The sequence below is a fragment of the Coffea eugenioides genome, unplaced genomic scaffold (assembly GCF_003713205.1).
Source record: "Coffea eugenioides isolate CCC68of unplaced genomic scaffold, Ceug_1.0 ScVebR1_807;HRSCAF=1546, whole genome shotgun sequence".
Classification (NCBI taxonomy): domain Eukaryota; kingdom Viridiplantae; phylum Streptophyta; class Magnoliopsida; order Gentianales; family Rubiaceae; genus Coffea; species Coffea eugenioides.
Genome location: NW_020864679.1, coordinates 52,027 through 59,793, shown reverse-complemented (window position 1 = coordinate 59,793; position 7,767 = coordinate 52,027). Strand labels below are relative to the sequence as shown.

At 37.8% G+C, this 7,767-nt stretch overlaps 1 long non-coding RNA gene across 1 annotated transcript; it reads left to right on the top strand.

Annotated features, from left to right (window-relative positions):
• The first annotated feature begins 4,351 nt into the window (after nt 1-4,351).
• LOC113758958 lies at nt 4,352-6,445 on the top strand. The gene is made up of 3 exons (XR_003466910.1): nt 4,352-4,454; nt 5,518-5,581; nt 6,410-6,445. It is a non-coding gene; the product is annotated as an uncharacterized LOC113758958 (long non-coding RNA).
• Nucleotides 6,446-7,767: the final 1,322 nt, after the last annotated feature.

Sequence of the window (7,767 nt, the reverse complement as noted above, 5' to 3'; positions counted from 1 at the left end):
TTGAAGGTCTCCTTGTGCGCCTGGCAATTAACAGTGGATAATCACACAATTAATCCACTTATCAAGAAGATTGTACACTAGTACAATCTAAGGATTATTTTGCAAAAAGGAACCTCAATTACACGTAAATCGAGGCTCAACTTTTCTTTTATTATGTACAATATTATTTGAGTTTTTATCATGAAAATCGTGAGCAAAACGTTTAAAAATATTAAAAGAATAAAGAGTTCTTGAGAAAACTCTATTTCTTTGAGATTGGAAAATTTTCAGTTTTACGATGAATCTTTGAAAAATCGTAACTCGCTCGGTATAAGTCGAGAATTGGAAAAATTTATACCGTTGGAAACCTTTTAGAAAGTACTATAAGTTCCTAGAAGACACTTTTCCATGAATCGAAGTGAAAAGTGGTCAAAAATGAGCTTGAAGACGCAGGGTTGGTTTTCATGGCAGAATTAAGTTGGATTTCGGCCAACTTTGGAAATTCGGCATGATTCACACGTTGCAAACCGGCCTCTGAAATTTGCAGCCCAATTAGTGTTGCAAGTGAGGTTTATAACAAAACAAGCGGATCAAGAATCGGAATTTCGAGTACCGAGATACGGTAGCCCGAAGTTTGGGAAATTCAAGACTGGAGAAGAATTTCCAGATTTGAACCTCCAACATGAGGAATTTAATTGGGTATCGAAACGAACTTGGATTGGTACCAAAATTGGCAGTATTTTACTCCCATATGAAAGGTACCACTCTATAAAATTTCAGGGAAAAATACTTTCGGTAAGATAGTTAATTAGTCAACCAAAGTTCAGGAAAATTATAAGGCAATCTGCCTTGAGACTTTCATTACCCATTTCAAAACGTTTAATCAAGCAAACTATAAAATCATGGTTCATTTGTGAGATAAAGGCCTAAAAAACATCCATAATGCCTTTGGTAAGTGTTTAGTATCAAGAACATCAATTAACAAGTTCACTCCAATATCTTGTTCCAAACCAGTCCAACATTAGGGTTTTTCCAAAACAGAGCAGTCCACTTGTTTCAGTCACAACTCAGTCAATTTAACTCGAAATCGAGCATGGCTTACGCCGTTGGAAAATACGTTCATAGGGGTAAAATATCACAGAAGAAATCATTTCCAAATTCGGCACCAATCTGGTTCAAAATCGGGCATCAAGTTGCTGCCTGAACACTTCATTCCAGATGAACAGAGCAACAGGACAGCGAACTTAAAACATTTGGTTCGGCTTGCTCACAAAGAATCAGAACGTGCATTATATACCAAATTAAAGCCAGGAATGTCTAGTTTCCAACGCCATCAACTGTACATGATTTCGACATCCGAGGACAGAGTTATAGCCAAAATACTACCACTGGTCAGAATCATACGCGAACAGTTTTCCAGAATGCTAGTTTCTCAAGAAAAATTCATTTGCTCAATCAAACCTCAATATTTTTCAATGAAATTTTTCACACATCTAATACATCCTATAAACATCCAATTCAAGCCATTAGACCATTAAAAATTGGCCTGGAAATGGCCGAACATGGCAGGGGCAAAATCGGGAATTTTAGCTTCTTACACCCAATGATGTTTCTACTAATTTCCCACCACTAATGCATCATTATAACCACTAAACCAACAATATAATCACCATCAATCATCACATCAGCAACAATAACTCAAGTGTGGGAATTCCAAGAGCCCACTAGAACATTTTACAACCATATCAAGCTAACCAAAAGCATGCATGAACTTAACAAGGTAAGATAGCTTCCAAACTTCAAGTTTTCAAGAGGGGATCATCACTTACTTTGGGTTGATGTTCAGCACAATTTTCGGCCCTCTATTACCCCAGAAAAACCGTGCTTTCCAGCCCTTGTTTGCAGCTCAAAATGATCCTCAAGTGTCAAGCTAGGTGTGGTGCACGTTTGGTTAAATTTGGAGATGATTTGGAGTGGTTTTGAGTGAGATTAGTGAGCAGAAATTTTGTTGCAAATGAGTTAGAGAGAGGAGGGAGCTGGTCGGCAATGAGGAGAGAGAAGGTGGAGGGAAATCTGATTTCCTTTAGCTTCCAAGAGAAGGTGAAATAAGTGGTGGTAATTTACCCAAAAGTCAACTCTCATTAGGGGCCGTTTGGTGCGATTACGGCTCGATTTTCTCGCGCGTTTGGTTCACTAGTACACTAAACCTCTAATGCATATATATTCATGTAAATATTCTTCACTCTTAATTGTCTCGAAATAAGGGTCTAAAGTCCCTCAAATGAAGTCGTGCGTGTGAAAACGCGTACCGTCAATTTTACCGCTATAACGCGAAACTTCCGAGAAATTCTTATAACGATAGCACTATTAACTATCACTTGAGTTTTTATTCATAAGATTACCTATTTTAGGACCATAGTACGAGTCTCCAATATTCCAAGCTTATTGTACTACTACGCGGATAAAATCTCCAAGTACTATTCGCTATTTTTACTAAACGCGCCCTAGGAAATTATTTTTTTGAACGAGTCACTTTAAAAATATAACGAAATTATATTACCATGTATTTAGGTCTAATATGACTAGAAAATATTCCTTGGGATAAAAATCCAATTAAATAATTTATTAAGCCAAAAATTAGGCATAAAATAATAGTTTTTACGGGTCCTCACACTCTTAGCTTTCCAAGTAACTCCACAAAACAACTCACAAACACTCCCTTAAGGGTTTCTATGGAACGAAAACAAGAGTAAATGGTTGATTTGGTAGATTGGAGCAAGATTGGAGCAAACTTGGAGAGCTTTCTTTCTTCCTTTCTTGAGAGAGAGGGCCGGCCACTAGAGCTTGGAAATTGAGCAATTTTTGGTAAATTTTTAGTTTATTAAGTCAAATGGTAAGACATGGAATAGTAGTCAAAAGTTTCTACCAACCCTATGGTGACACTTGTCACCATCATTAATGTATCTCTATCTTTTTGTTTCCTCTCACACCAATCCAAATAGCACCCTCTAATTATCTCTTAACACCCGATAATTAATTCCAGTATCCAAAACTTAACCTAGTTGGCCGAATTTTTCTGAACTTTTCGCCCTAGTGGGTCCCACGTCCGGTATACGCTCTTAATTTCTCAAAACCTATTCGATACTAGAAAAATCATCTAAAAACTATATCTGCTCCTTAAAAATATCTAGAAATTTTCCTAATCACGAAAATGCAGAAAACAAGCCATTAAAGATAAGAAAACCTAGAAAGATAATAAAACCTAGAAAATGGAAAAGTTACGGGTTCTCACACAAATACCTAACTTTTGGACCAAGACTTTGACTAAGATTAGTCTTATCTTTACTTTGGAGTAAGCTTCCATTTCACCACAAAATTCAAGCTTTCTTTCCTCTTGATGGCCGAACTATAGAGAGAGAAAGGAGAGAAAAGAAACCAATTTATAACCTTGATTTCTTGCTCTATCCATGAGAAATCCAAACACTAACCCGAATCCATACCGATTAATCTTGAGTTAAGATTGGAGGGAAGCTTTTGGTGGAGTTACTTGGGGAAGAAAGGTCTTGAATTGCTTGTTATTGGGGTTTTGAGGTAAAATGTGAGAACCCTCACTTTAAAAGTCAATTTTTCTAAACTACATGCCTTACTCTAAGAATGAAACCACGGATTATAAGCCCTAGCATTGTATCCCCTATGTGTTATCGTATACACTAAGAAATTAAAACATTTTTCTTGAGTTAGTTGTAACTATTTCACCACTTATAATATACCCTTGCATAGCATTCTACATGTATTAAAACAATTTCCATGCATTACATTTCATATCCTTACTTTTAGCTAAAACAATTTTGTTGAGTTAGTTTCTTTTTCCACCACTTACATTGTACCAAGTGCCTTACCCTAGGATTTAAATTACTTATTCTATGCCCTTACAATATATTTTCTATATGTTATAGTAATTTCCATGTATAACATTCCATTTCATTGTAATTGAAGAAAAATATTTTCTTGAGTTTGTTTAAATTAATGCACCACTTGAAATTGACCAAGTGTTCTTTTCTTAAGTAGTAGAGATTTTTGTGTGAGATTAGAGTTGTTAAACAATTATGGATACATTTGGAAAGTTAAGAGAACCATTAGTCAAAGATTAAGAAAGTCTAGGTTACTAATGGAGCCATGTGGCAAAACCCTAGCCATGGGTTTGTTTGACTAAGGAATTAGAAAACAATTTAAAGACTAAACTTGGTTCCTTTTTAACCCTTGTTGGCCGAATTTCTTAGCACAAAAAGGGGGAAGAGAGAGAGCTACATATACTTACCTTGAACCCTAGAAAAAAAAAAACAACCAAGAACAAAAATCCAAAGAAGAAAGATCTAGAGTTTGTGAGAAAATTTCCTTCAATCTTTGAGGTTGTTTCAAGCCTAAAGCTTCTATTGTGGTGGTTTGTTTGGTGACCAAAGCAACTTGTAAGTAAGGTATGTAATCTTTAAAATTTGGGTTTATGATGTTATATCATCTACTTGAGGTTGAAATGGTGAAAAACAACTTGTTATGGTTGAATTTGGGGTTGGTTTCTTGAATTAATCAAGTAATGGTTAGGTTTACTAATATGCACACCAAGTGTTTGATGAAATGTCTAACCCTTATTCATGTGTGTTTATGAAGTATTGATACATTTTAAACCCCTATTTAGTTGGATCTAATACTTGTTATGTGCAAGGAATGAAAATAACAAGAAGAGTAGAAGTTAGAAATTTTTAAAGTGTGCTGACCGAAACTTTTTAAGCTTGCTGCCCGGTTTTTCCTTGATATTTTCATGCACATTTTGGCTACAAATGTGAGTATTATATGTTGGGTTATGTGTGTGGAGGTTGTCTACAAAAAAATTAGCCAATTTGGTTGAATAAATTTTGAGTTATAAACAAAGGAGGAAAACTGGACTAGGTCCAGAAATTTTCTGTCCAGCCATCTTGTTAAGGTCATAACGTGTTACTCACTGATCGGAATTGAGTCCGTTTGTGGCAATTGAAAGTAGACTCTTAGAGCTTTAAAACGGTACAAAGCTCATTTTCTGGTTCATCCCGAACGATCCGTGGCGAGTCTGGAAAGTTGGCTGTCCGGGAAGTACTGTTCATCCGAGACAGTCCAGAAAGTTCATTTGGTTTCTTAATTTTGAGCCACTTATGTTGGGATTTTGGAAATGGTTTCTTCTAGACAAATTTAGCCTTATGAACCTAGTTTCCAATGCAACTGACGGAACCTAATTCTGACTTTCCCACAATGAGCAATGACCATTTTCCCGAGGCTGGCCGGGCGAGACAGTTTAACCCGTAATGAAGCCTTTGAGCTTTAGTGAAACTTTTCTTTTGCCAAACTTTCATGTACATACTAGACTTGTTTTCCATGAACTTTCACCGTGGTTTAGACCCTATTTGCATGCCGGATTAAGTAGCTTAAGCTACTCACTTGGCCTCTTAATGAACCTATACTTTAGTAGGGAACAAATCCAATTATTAATGTTTTCACTCGTTGACCTAGGTTTGGGCAACGACGGTGATCGTAACTGAGACGTTTGACGTCGATTATTACTTTTGCTTGACAGGTGAGTGTTCCACTACCTGCTACTTGTTATGTGAAATATTCGTGTACTTGAAAGTATTGAATTGTTATTGTTTGAGCCAAACACTGTTTTAATTAAAATTGAGGCGAGTGTGTACTTTATCGCACTCGACCTTCCTTATTTTTTCTTTTCACTGAGGCTCTACTTACTGAATGAATTAACATGAAATGAGATATTGCTATACATGACTGTGCTTAAGTTGCGTGGATGACATTCCACCAACTACTGTTACTGTTTGGGTACCCAACCTCATAGGTGAGTCGGTTGTATCGAGCCAGCAAGGGCTTGGTCGAGAAGGCCGATAAACCTTGAGGACTGTTTACTGTTCACTGGAAATTGAATCTTGCTTGGAGGTCCCTGGTGAAGCATAGCCGTTGTGCTTGCTTGTTGTGTTGTCCAGCACCACCAGTGATAAAATCTTCGGCTTGATACTGTTTCATTGGAATCCTTGAGCATTGGAAACTCGGATTCCTGGTATACTCGAGTATTACCAAACTACTGTTTATGGAGTACGGGCCCGGTGGGGGGTTGTTTGGTGGACGGCGACTGGTGAAAGTGGTGTTCTACGGACCTATATACTGTTACAAGTGTTGACGGAGTGTCAACAGGAGGCAATTATGATCAAGCTCAAGTGGACCTTTGGCTTTTGAAAGCCACCCGTATCCTTGAATTGAACTGTGATTAAACTGTTATTTTACTGTACGGTGTTTAGTTGGCTATTTTGTGATTTTATGTGGCTATGTGTTTACTTGTTTACCTGGAACCTCACTGGGCTTTAGCTCACCCCATTCCCTTTGTTTTCCTTAACAGATCGGGAAGGGATTTGATCGAGGGCTTTCTTAGCTTTATTTTGCCGTTCTTGCGTTTTGAGGTTGTAACTTTCGTTTAAGCAGACTTGTAAGCTTAAATTCGTAAGGGTGATTTATATTATGTAATTTTGAGTGAAGCGTGGTAAGTTGGCATGCGATGATATATGTACTAAGCTGAATTGTTGAATTAGTGATTATGTTTGAGTTAGTGTTTCAATCCCCAGCATTGTCAAATGTTACATTCATTTCATTGATGATATTAGTACTTTGAACGACTGAGTCCTGGCGAGAGTTGGGCAGGCAGTCCATTGATACCCTAGGGTTTGCCCTAGGGAGAGGTGGGGCTGTCACAGTTGGTATCAGAGCTTAGGCTTCAGATCTTTGTAGAGTATCCTAGACATAAAAGCTTAGGATGCTGGACTGTGGGATTGGTTTGAAAGTTAAGTGATCACTGGAAGGAAAAAAAAAATTTTGAGCCTAGGTTTGAATTGGTTTGGGCGAGTTAGGAATTTTCGACTTGAGGATTATATTTGATTATTTTCGCTTAAGAGTACTTAAGTTTATCTACACTTTGTGTAGGCTGGATGAATCTGGCGGCCCTAGTAATAGACCGGTTGGCGAGCCATCCCGTGGGGACTTACCGATGATTAAGTATCAAATCAGACCCGGAGGCCTAGAGCCTATTGGGGCTTATCTAATCACTACAAGTGGTGTGAGTGTCTGCAAATTTTACCTATTCTAATGGAGTAGTGTTGGCCGTTGTGAAGGAGCGAAAGTTGCTTGCCCGGGACAATGCTAGGTTTAAAGCTGAAGTCAATCAACTAAAGGAAACTACTAAAATGCAAGCCGATCGAATTAAGGAGCACAGGTATGATATGGTTGAAGGCCATCAAAGGATTGGTAAATCTTTGTATGTAACTTGGAGAAGCTCAGGAACGCGTTTAGGGGGCAATAAAAGTGAGGAATAGAGTCGAGTCAAACCTGAATGTTTGTGATGACCTGTTTGGGGACTTCAGTAGACTTAAGTGGTGAAGTCTCTAACATTGGAGACGAGGCAAGTGTTGACCTTGCCTAGACCGGAGGAGGGTCAGCTAGTCCCGCATCAAACTAAGCCTACACCTCTAGGCTACTACTTTGGATGATTTTGACTACTATACATAGAAAGGATAAGGGATGTGGTGACTCGGTGGTTGTACAATTTTCTTTTGACTACTTGCACTGGATTTTTCCTTGATATGACTGTATGACTGTATTTGTATCTGTGAGTCTCGTACCTGATACTTTTGGTCTAGTTATCTTACAAACAACTACTATGAGCCTTGGAATGTATAATACTTTGACTTTGACTGTGACTGTGAA